This window comes from Cotesia typhae, unplaced genomic scaffold (genome assembly GCF_013202065.1).
Source record: "Cotesia typhae breed Kobodo isofemale line unplaced genomic scaffold, CoteBio_Ctyphae contig_48, whole genome shotgun sequence".
NCBI classification, from domain to species: domain Eukaryota; kingdom Metazoa; phylum Arthropoda; class Insecta; order Hymenoptera; family Braconidae; genus Cotesia; species Cotesia typhae.
Genome location: NW_027423756.1, coordinates 12,071,398 through 12,084,087, shown reverse-complemented (window position 1 = coordinate 12,084,087; position 12,690 = coordinate 12,071,398). Strand labels below are relative to the sequence as shown.

The 12,690-nt window shown below is 27.3% G+C and overlaps 1 protein-coding gene across 2 annotated transcripts in view; it reads right to left on the bottom strand.

The window, feature by feature from the left end:
- Hdac4 (histone deacetylase 4) overlaps positions 1 to 4,168 on the bottom strand; it is a 47,028-nt gene extending 42,860 nt beyond the window's left edge. For both annotated transcript variants that reach the window (XM_074247145.1, XM_074247146.1), the window contains exon 1: positions 3,509 to 4,168. The gene's annotated coding sequence lies outside the window, so the exon portion shown is untranslated. The remainder of the gene's footprint in view (positions 1 to 3,508) is intronic.
- Between the last annotated feature and the right edge of the window lie 8,522 nt (positions 4,169 to 12,690).

The window sequence follows — 12,690 nt, the reverse complement described above, 5'->3', positions numbered from 1 at the left end:
ATTTCTTTGTCAATCACTGAATAAAAATTTTTCTAAGTAGTTTAATCATAAAAAAATTTTCTTTGATCATAAAATAAAAACTTTTGATAACATAGCCCATTAAAATTTTATCACAGTATTATAAGTATTAAAAAAATAATTGATGAATTTTCTTGAGAGTAGGGAAGTAAATTAAACAGTACATTTATTTTCTACGTGTATATTTGTCATACGTTCCCTAAGGGGTGAAGTTTTGTGCGCTACAAAACTATTATGTAAAAACTTTTAAGCTGGCTGACTTACATGCAATATACAGTAACAATATTATATTATAGTAGTTTATATGATATCTGACGTGGTATATATATGTGTGTATAAAACATCTAAAGACCGATCGAACGAAACATAACAAAAGACAGCCTTCAATTATTATATGTATATCGTTGTTGACTTATACGATACATATTCCATATTTATAATTCATATCTTACTACATGCATATAACCAATGGCATATTTACAAAACCTACTTCGCAACCGCCCGATACAATCCCCTATAGTATAAATATTTAAATATATAAATATATATATATATATATATATATATATATATATATATATATATATATATATATATATATTTAAAAATGAAATGAAATGAAATATATAAATTTAAAGAATATTTTTGGTTTAAATAAATCAAGTAAACAGAAGACTTTCCGCCAATTCTTTTACCATGTCTTATATGCAATTTTTTATCTCCACGAAATGGCACTTAACGAGCTGCTGGCGGACCACTTTTTCTACCCGTATTCACCGCCTGGACGTTCCTTTACTTGTTGACTTGTTGTGCAAAAGAATACGAGGAAGAGGAAAAAAATAAAACCGAAACAGAAACAAAAACAAAACTAAAAAGTTTAAGAAACGATACTGGGATCACGAAATATTATGAACTTAAAAAAAAAAAAAAAGGTCCAGATGTTAATATATTCATTGTGAAAACTTATAAATAAATTTCTCTAAATAAAACTTTATATATTTATTGCTAAAAAATATATTATAAAATAAAAATTTCTATTTATATCTATAACTAGATTTATTAACGCGATAAAAGTGAAATCGAAATCCAAGGACTTGTACGAGATTTTAGCCATATATTCAAAGATAAAATTTAAATATATATATATGTATGTATACAAATATTTTTAATTTTAAAAAACCGACGAAAAATTTTTTTTATTGGTTCGTTTATTACGATTGATATTTAGAATTTTATGTTTATTTTTACTCTGCATAAAATATTATTTATTCTTTGGCATATAAAGTCAATTTTGTGTTAAAATTTGACGTGAGATAATTAATAAATAAATATATAACTGCGACTGTGGTCGCGTAATCGATTTTTTAAGTTTAATTAATCTGTAAATAATTCCCAACGGTTCGGTCAGGTTGATTCTTTCATTTACCTATCCACTAATTTATTCATCGGTAAATTAATCTGTGTTTTATTTATCATCCATAAATGACTGGTTTTTGTTCTTTATCTAAAAAGTATCGACTTGTTATACAAACAAAAGCCTTTGTATCAAACAAATTGAGAAAAAAAAGTGAAAAGACTATGGATCAAAGAACGATATACAGTAGGTATAATAGAATAGCTTTGGCTGGGTACAGAATTATGCATGTACATCATAAATGCACGTGACCAAATCGATATCGAAATGTTCGTCGAGCGTTAAATCAAGTAGACTCCAAGTAGAAGGAATCATACAATACTATAAAACTTGCTATCTTTTACACATATCATACGCTCATTTAACACATACTTATTATTTACATTTCCGTATTTTAATACTTTTTATCTTGGGCTAATGTGGATGGATATGTATTGCTACATTGATATAAAAAAAATTGACTTGATTCAAGAAACAAATTTTAATTCATTTTTTTTTTTTTGCTTTAATCGAGTTTGTAACTTATTATATTGAAACTTTTAATATTTTATATTGCTTTAAAAAAATAATATACATTTATTATGATTAATCCTCAATCCTTTATCGACCTATTGACAGTATATCAAAGATGTGTTTGTATAAAAGCACTCAAAAAATAAACAAATAAATATTTAAGTCGAGTTAATTTTTCGACTAATATTTATTTTTATTTTCAATATTACCAATATTTATAATTAAATAAAATAATAAAATTTTACATTACTCCATTTAGACTTTTAATTTTTTTTTACTGTTTTAAATTTAATTGAAAAATTTTAACTAAAATTTCTTTACTTGAAATGCAAGTTATACTCCAAAAAAAAAAAATTTTATTGGTCTTAAGAACTTGAGGAATAATTTATTCAACTACTTATATGTACTGTTTATAAACATGGATTTAAACTCTAAAAATTACTCTCAATTCCAGTCATCAGGTAATTAAAAAATTATCATGTCAACAAAAAAAAAAGGAGCAAAAAATTTTCTTGAATACAAACTGTATTACATTAATGAAAATAAAAATAACCAATTAATTATAGATTAATAAAAAAAAAAAATAGATACAAAATAAAGAGCAAATGTATTCAGTGTGGTATGAAAAAAAGGCGAAGGCATGGGCACCCATTAGTGGCGTCACGGTGAATATTGTCAACGATCAAAATTACGAGCCGTCGACACCGCGTCCTCGGCAATCCGCACAACAGGTGTTCGCGACGAAGCCATTTCCCTCGGTCCGTTTTAACGACCCACCGACGACGTTAAGCGAGGTCGCACGAGCCCCAGGAACGTCGACCCCGTGTGCACTTTGATTCGCCTACTCTTTTTATATTACATATTAATACTTTATTCTCATATTTTTTCTTACTCCTCATGACCTATAGGTTTTCCCCCTAACAATGTACGCTGTAAAACTTGTAGCGAATTAACACAGTTCCAAAGAAACTATAACTACCGGGCAATTTCAAACAACAAATGCTTTAATCTAATAAGTGTCTTCAATAAATAAATGATATTTTAATTTTTTGTTCCAATATTAATATGAAATATTTAACTTTTGCTTTTTTATTCAACAAAATATCAAGAAAATAATTTTAAATGTTTTTTTTTTCCACCTAGCGTTTATGTATTTAAATTTTAGTGCTTTGTATTTTTTATCAACTGATAAATTATATTCACTTATCGGAAAATTTTATCGAACATCTAACGGCGTAATTTATATGCGGGTATTAAATTAAAATAGATAAAATGGAGTGTCTAAAATGTTCGACAAATAATATTACTAACATTGGACACTCAAAAAATTTATAAATTTAATTTTGAAGAAAAATTATATGGTAAAAAAATTTTTTTTTGAATTACTGCTGAATTTTTTCATTTATAAGACGAATTTTAAGAACAAATGTTTGCGCAAGTCCCATATCATAAAATTACTCTCCTAAAGACTTGAGATACTCTGAAGAATTAAAAGATGATGTTACAGCTCGAGTATGTTAATAAATAAACGTCATTTATGTATTAAAACGAGGGAAATTTTACCTTGGACTCTGGTCTTGATCTAAAAAAAAAGTCACACAACAGTAAATAAACATAAATCTCACTGAGATGAACAGAAACTATAGCCAATGAGCGTTTTAGATAAAAAAAAAAATGAGTGAAAAGTTTATAAATTAATTAAATTAATTTATATTTGTATTTTTAGTTAATAAATAAAACTAAAAAATATCACTTGGGACATAGGAGCCCAATTAGCGACTAGATCACACGATTGCAAACTGTCTTGACCAACAAAACTGTCATCAGTTGTTATATTTATATACATATAAATATATGTAACACACTTATATCAACAGATACACGCGATAATGAGATAACGCTTGTACATCACACGGTGTTATCACTTACACAAATTCACCGGAGAATTGAGATTTCTGTATTAAAAGCTAAAAAAATTTTTCGACAAATTTTTTTCTGTACTTTTTTATTGACTCGGTTATTATTTATCGATTAAAGACCAATAAAACAAATCGGAGTAGTGATCAATATAATAATTAATCGTACAATCAATTGTCAGGAGATAACTGGTGTTATTATTGTTATTATTATTATTGATATTAATGATAGTTATGATTACTATTAGTAATAAAAATCCATAACGATAATTACAAATAGCAAACTAATGAATCGTAAATATGAACGTTTTCACACGCGTGACGAACAAGAACTGAAGAGTCGTTTCTGTCTTGTAGAACTTTCGCGCCGCGCCGACCAGAGCGCCGCCAAACGGACGCGGTTAGCAACTTTCAACTCTATTTTTAGATCATTTGCATTGTTGCATCCACGTTGTAACTTCGTCTGTGTGGTATCAGTGTGTATTGCATGGATCTATATAATAGTATAGCTATATAATCCTGCCGCTTACCTCTTACCTCTTTCCACTCCGTTACGCCGGTATGTAATGTATGTTATAGTAATGGTACTGTACAGTAGTTCTGTCGTTTACAATCAGGTTGGGTACGTGCTATGGCGTGCAAGTGGTTAAATGAGTATACAGAGGACACTGTACCGAATGCTGGATATATTATCTCAGACATATTTTATTAAAGCGCAGCTATATACGTTCAGTTTGTCCGATTTTTTTCCTTTTTTTAATTTAAGATTCGATCGCTGTCCTGTTAATTTATTTTTTCTGGTAATCAATGAAAAATTAATTGTTAAACTTAAATTAATTTTTTTAATTAATTCAGAACACTAAAAATTTATAAAAAAATAGAAAATATGAAAAAGAAGGAATTTTTTCTGCAAAATTCAAAATTTACGCGCCAACATAAATTAGGTACTCAAAAATTATGATTTAGTATGAAAAAAAATTTTTTTAGAGTTCAAAAATTATTGAGTATCTTTTTGGAGTTTTTCGTAACAATTTTTAAGGCTCAAAAAATTTTTTAAATTTAAAATTATAAAAAATGTAAAGGCCGTTCTAATGGCTGATGATGCAAAAACATAAAAATTAAAAAATTTAATTTATTATGTTTATTGTATAGATTATATAAATATATAAAAACTCGTTAATAATATCTAATGTTCAACGACACCAATTAGGAAACAAAATTATCTAAAATTCGAGGCTGAAAAAATTCCACTTGAATATGTTGTAATTTTGATAACATAAATCTTAATCACAATAATGTAATGGATGGTTATTATTTTTTTTTTTTCTTTAATCTGTGTTAACGTTGAAATAAAAGCTAGTTGAACTATAATCAATTGGATATGTTGTTGATTACCTTGTTATTGTTTTTTCCGAGTAAGCGTTTATCTGATTATTATTTTTCGAGGGTTTATTTTTGGACTTTATTGGAGCCAACAATAATTGATTTTAGTGATAGCAGATATTTATAAACAGAATTCAAAATACTGTGATCAATAAAAAAAAATTTACGGCAATAAACTTTCATGAAAAAACTATTTATACATTTTTTTTTGGTTAACTTACTCGTAATCTTTCATTACTTTTTATTATTTATTAATACAAACTATACTAATATAATTGTACGATTGAATCGAAATAATGTGGGTCAAATAGCTATCGATAAGGACATTTTTATTTGTTCTTTATGTTATCGAGCATTTATATATTTTTATCACCGTTTTTATTGAGTCGCTACGACCAAATCAAATTTTTCTACGTAAAAAAATAATTTTTAAAAATACTTTTGCAATCTTGATTTTTATTGATGTAATTTATTTTTTATAAATAGAGAAAAAATTGCTTATTTCCCTATATATAGTAAATAAACAATGTATTTATTTTTATCCACCCAATATCTACATTTTTTTTTTGTTTTTGCAAAATAATAAATGTGACTTTGCGGACAATAGATCCTGATGAAAATTGATCCAGTAGAAATTCAATATGACAAACATGCTTACTATTTATCAGTTTTATAAGTAACATTCAGCGGAAAAATGCAATTCAACTATTTTTGTGAATGTCAAACGTCAAATGTCACTTTTTTTTTTTTTTTAACAATTATTCCGCAAGAATTTCGAGAAATTTTTTAACAAAAGACAATTAAATTTTATTTTAATAATCTTAAAGTATAAAATTAATAATTGTCAAAATCAATAAATTAAATTAATTTTGACGCAGTCATATTACCGTCCGTGTTCTCTGTTCTCAGCAACATAATAAACTTGCCGTGTTTATTTGCTAATTGTTCAATTATAAATAAATACTCTTGATTAGAATTAACCACAAGTGCTCGAATAATTAAAAAAAAAAATTATAAATAAATAAATAATTAAATAAAAAAAAAAAAAACTAAAACACCGGATTAAAAAAATGTTTATCAAAAAGTCCGTGGGACGTTTGCGTATCCGAGATCATTAGACCGGAAGTTAATTTATCATCACAAGACATGTATAAAGAGGAGTACAATAGTACATTCATAAGCGTTATGCAGCATTGAGTTTTGAAATCTATTAAATAATTACGAAGCAGTTAACAAATACTTACGAGGTAGCTTATTAATTAATGATTACGTGCTGTTACTTGTTATATACATTGGACGCCATTAAACAGAAAAGGAAGACCGATAAAAAAGTAAACAAGGACAATAAAACCCTTGTCTTGGTTATTATAACATATCGGACAAAAATAGACTGCTAACTCGATGCTTTTGCTCACGCTAACCAACGGACAATTACGCCTACGTAGAATGAACACCCTTAAAACGCCCCCTCATTGATCTGCTTTTCATGGCATTGCCGAAGCTCCCATTTATACTTTAGTCTATAATTTATTTACGTTCTGCGGAATCGGCTGGGACACTTTTAAAAAACGAGAATTAAGTACTGCAATATAAGTTGGGGTAGACCGACAATACATTCGTTCCCCTTTTCGCTTTTCCCAGCACAATGTACGATATTATATTGTATTACATTGTCTACAGACGATATGATAGTGTTGAAAAAGTTATTTTTAAAAACCACCATTAATTTTTTCACTCAAACAGTTTGTACACATATTAAGACTATTTATAAGTCGCTCGATAAATTGGATTTATTTTTAGCATACAATTTACCTGTAGCAATTTATTTTCATGTTTCAATCCTTATAAATGACGATATAGTTTATTATTTATTTACCTTTTTCGGTTTAATTGTTTTTTTTTTTTTTTTTTTTTTTTTTTTTTTTTTTAAACGTTAAAATTCGTTCTATCCTTGTCAGTTTTATTTCATGCTATTAACCCTGTTACACTTTTGTAACTCTCACATCAGACATTGGTAGAAAAACTCTACTTACCTGAAACAAAAATAACAATAATAAGATTAAAATGCTGTATGACTTTCACTTTTAGTTTTAGGCTGATAAATTAAAAATACTGGACAAAAAAATATAAATATAACTTTATAAATTATTTATAACTTTTCAGATTAATATTAAGTCAAGATTTTTTTTTTTTTTCAAGAGTATACTAACATAGTTTATATAATTATAAATTTATTTATATCTTAGATGTATAAGAATGATTGTATAGTTTTAAAATAAATTTAGATAGATCTATTTTAAATTTAAAACATCGTCAGTTAATTACGACTTTATTTCGTTACGTATCTACTATACTTATTTAAAGGATACTATGTAAGACTATTTTAGTCAATTTTAATTGACTAACCAAATAAGTTGCAAAACCGGTACGTTGATGGACTACAATTATCACTACGGTGTTACGTTGTTGATAATAATAAAGTTATAAAATAAGCTTACTGTTGCTGTATTTATTTTTAATTTATATTACATAATTAATGTTATTAGATTTGTATTGAAAGATGTTATTGATTTTTTATTTTTATCCTATCGTATTTTTAGGATATGTACGTTTAAATACATCTAAATCGCTTAAATTTTTAGCCGAGCTTAAAATAGTTTTATAAAAAATTGTATTCTTTACTTTAAAAAAAAAAAAAAAAAAAAAAAAATTATAAATGCATTAAAAGACGTCTGCTCTCAGCGTGAGGTCGTGGTAAAAATACTTTGTACTTTTTTAGAAAAAACAAAAAAAAAAAATTATGCGAGACTCACTTTTATGAAAAATAAGGGTGAGTTTTTATACCAAGTCTTTTAAAGTGTAAGAAAAAATTTTTCTAATGCTTCTAAAAAATTTTATATGTAATTGTGCTTTTATTTAATAGTAAAACTATTTTTTTTTTCTGTATTAAAATTTTTAAGTTTTAGCAAAATTTATGTGTGTATAGATAGATATTAAAAATGTGTATTTGTATATGTAGACACTATAACACTCTAAAGAATATTTCAAAAATAGTGACGACCCGTTCGAAAATATCGGATCTAAAAATACAGACAAAAATAAACGTCTGCACGTGTAAAAACAAGCATTAATATTCACTGATGTTTGTGACGATGAAATTCAGGTTTGATTCTTTTCTACAGATTTGAATAAAATCCTCACTAGATAATAAATTTAATATATTGTTTGTTATATAATGAATATTTTAATGTAAAAAATTTATATCTAGAAAAATTTTTAAATCTTAAAATTTAAAAGAGATTTCAAACTATTTAAAAAAGTAAAATTTAAACTATTTTAATTAAAATATACATTACATAAAAATAACTTGAAGAAATAAAATAAAAAAAAAAAGAATATAAAAAATGGTAAATACTAATCTTTATTTATGGTATGCAAATGCGATTAAAACGTTTTATTACTTTATATGGCTCCTTTGAAATCTAGGTCATTTGAGGTCACGTTAAATGCAACTCAGCTTCATAATAACTATTCCAATCATTTTTTTAACATTTAGTAAAAATTTTAAATTTAAATTGCTTCTAAAATTGTGACCTTTATACAATTTACACATATTAATTTAATATAATAAATTTGATCGGTGAAAAAAGGAATTTTATTGTTATTTTTTGGTTTAAAAATTTTTTTTAACCACCCAAAAAAGCCGAGACACTTAAATAATTATTTCAAAAGAGTACCTCAAATAAAAGATGATTGAAAGCCAGAGTAAACTCTGATGGCTTTTGATTATTTAATGTCGCATTTAAATATTACGAGCCGCGAAAATTAGAGTGACTCAACTAGCTCATACCAGATGAGACATCAGCACCAAAGTATAAAGGGAAGGTTGTCATGAACTTGACTTCACAGAGAGAAAGAACATTTGAGTATTAATAGTGCCACTTGCCTCAGAGAAGCAACATATTTCATGTAAGCTCAAATGCTTTCTTTGAAATGGATTTAAAATCAGTATTTTTACAAGATGTAAACATGTGATCCTAACAGGGTGTATTTATTTCATGTTTACTAACTTTTATTTTTTTTTATTTATTTATTTATTGACAGGTACAGCCTCAAGTTTATCCCACTTTTATTATCATAACATTTTAAATGTCACAATATAATAAATACTTCACTGAATTCATCCTCTGCTTGTTCGATATTCAAGAGAAAATTTTAATAGAATTTATTAGAGTATCAAGTAATTAGGCGATATGTTTTAATATGGATCTGGTTCTTAAAAAAATGGGCATGAGTAATCCTGAGTGACGAGTAATTAATATTAATTCCAAAAATACATTCGGCGCCAGTTAAATCGCGGATGAGCAAAAAACCAAGTAAACATCGTATAAATTGTCGACACATTATTTTTAGCGTCAACTTGTCTCAGTTAAACTTGTAAAATTTATAAAAATGATTATTTGACCAATATTATTTCCCAGAGATCGATAGTGTGGATACAGTAGCAGGTTGTTTTCTCGCAATTATTTTTCGTCTAAGTCTATTTGATAAATTGTTCTTGATGGGAATAGAAAGAGGGTAGCGAAAATTTATTCTTGTTTCAACTCGTGAAATCTGTATAAAAAATATACTAAATTCATTTAATTTATAAAATTTATGTCCATCAATTTTGAGAAATTTTTTTTCGCGTAAAAACTTCAGGATAATTTTAAATAATGTTTAAAAATCTATTAGAAGGTTTAAATTTTTTTAATATAATAATTTACAATCTCACGAATCCTTAAAAGGTCGATAGATATTTTATTTATGCCAAGGCCAGATCACAAAATTATCATAAAAAAAATAAATGAATAATAATGCTTAAATTTTAAACTGAATTAACTAGTGCTAGTAGTATAACTCAAAATTAAAAGCTACAATTTAATTACATCAACTACAAGCACGAGAAATAACGAAAAGTGAGACAAAAATAAAAACGTGACTTTTAATTGATAGCCTAAACTGTCTAGTTGTCTGGAGACTTGTCAAATCCAAGTTGTTTCAACCAGCAAAAATTAAAAGAAGAAAGAAAAAAAAAGAATTAAAAACCTAAAAGTCTCAAGTAAGTATATAGTGGCGCCTCGTGTCAGTATGGCGCCATTTTCTGACTCAGAGTTCAGCACGTCGAAGACCCTTGTTACAACCCGCCCGAGCAACAAGAGTACAAAGACAACGATGACAAGTACAAAAGCAATCCGCGTGGGATGAAACCACCGGAGATTACGAGCTGACTCAGGTGACTCAATTTCCTTGACACATATTCTCCTTCCTTCTTTCTCTTTCACACAAACTTTAATCAAAAGATACTATTAATCTTACAGGTATTTACGCCACTCAATTACATCTGTTATTACTGTCATAAATTTAATAATCTCTATTTTGGCTTTCTTCCTAACGACATCAATTTGTCAATTACCGTAAAACCATTAATCAAATTATTTATAATAAATAATCACAATAACAAAAAAAAAAAAAAAAAAAAAAAAATTACTTTATTGAGATCACGACTTGGCAGAACTGTAATTAAGTTTCGCATTCGTTTGTATCAGCGGAGTAATTGTATATGCTGAAGCTCAATTAAATTTGATTACACCCAGAGATCCATCAGAACAAGTTGTCAATTAACTTATGTTATATCTTTTAAATTCTCTTCCCTCTCGTCTATTTGCATGTAAAATTGAAATCCATCGAGGTAGTCGTCGGTTAATATAATACACACATACAGACATATGAATCTGAGTATGAGTGTGGAATTGTGCTGTAAATGCGTCAGATTCTACCACCGGCTGGTTGCCACCGAGGTTGATGAAGCTAGAATCGCACATAAGCGCGGGGTCGAGTTCTATTTATAACTCGAGAGATTTTCGTGGGATGAGGGGTAAGGAGATTTGAAAGGGTGGTTTTACTATAAATAGAGTTCGCGAGTCATCTTATTGGATCTCCTCTTTTTGCTTCTCTTATCGATTTTCTATTTTTAAACATAATACTTTTTATACTTCTTCCTAATGACCTTTACTATAAAAACAAGAACTATCATACACTATATCCTTGTCTTTTATTTATCTGAGCCGATTATTGATTTTATTGTTGCTCAAATTCGATTAAGTGAGTGCTTAAAATGTATTTTTTTTTTTGCCTCCAGTCTTATTTTTAAAGCTAACGTTTAGAAACACTGACAAAATTTAATAATAAAAGGGAAAGTCTCTCTAAACCCTTGTAAGCCTCAGGCGTCTTATGTCAATAATTGGCTCGGAAATAGTCTGGGGAGTCTTTGCTAACAAATCTTTGAGAAATTGCAGTGGCTTATGTAGGGTAATTATTCATGTGTATTTACTGGCGCAATCCCATTTTTTAAAGAGCTTAGATTTGGGGTTGAATATTCCTTATCATCAGACTCAACGGCTGTAATATAAATTACATTGAACATATTGATGGTAATTGTGGACTGACGTTTAATTAGGGGAGTAGAGACCAAGCTCATTGCCGGGAAAAATCGCAATGCGGATGATTGGCAGATAAAACAGAGTAAAACAACCTGTCAGTTAACCCCGAAATTTGGCAGAACGTATATGCTAGAAATGATATTGTGGTATGGCTTCTGTGAGTTTATTTCGTTGTCTAACTGTGCCAAATTTTTTATTCAACCAGTACTGCAGTAATTGCCAGTTACTAAAAGCTCTGCTTTATGTCATACTGTATAAATAATATATCATTATTTATGTTTACCTGGATAATTAATATTTATGTTTTATTATTCAATACTAAAAGTGTTTTAACACTTATATAATTATTTTCATTAATTACCATAATTTTTTTTCCTAATTATATATTTTTTTTTCCAACTATTAATTGTCTGAAAAAATTACTCGTAATTTTTTAAATTAATTTTTAAAGCTCATAAATATTAGTAATATTTTTTTTTCATTATTTATCGTGGTGAAAATAATAATAATTGAGTGTATTAGATTATACAAATAAATAAATAAGTGAAATGTATTTTTGGAAAATCAATAAAAGAGCATAGTAAAGAAAAATAAAAGAAAAAAATAATAGAGGGTGTGTTTAACAATAAAAACCCATCAGTTGTCACCCACTATAGTATTAAACAGCAATACACTAACATACAACAAAATTAGCGCAGCACAATGAGTACCCGCCTTCGCATGAGAAAATAGAATTGGCATTATACCAGAGCCAGGACTCGAATAGATTCAAGCTATAAGTATACCTTATATTTTATCATCTTGTTGTTATATATTTTCCCTTAATATCTCTCAAGACACAATAATTTTACCCCTAAGACTGTATTGTGTCATATTTTATTTCATAAATATATAATATAGTCTTTATTGTCGTGATACATGTTATAAAATTTCCTGTGTGTCTTGTCTCATCTCTTATTTATTC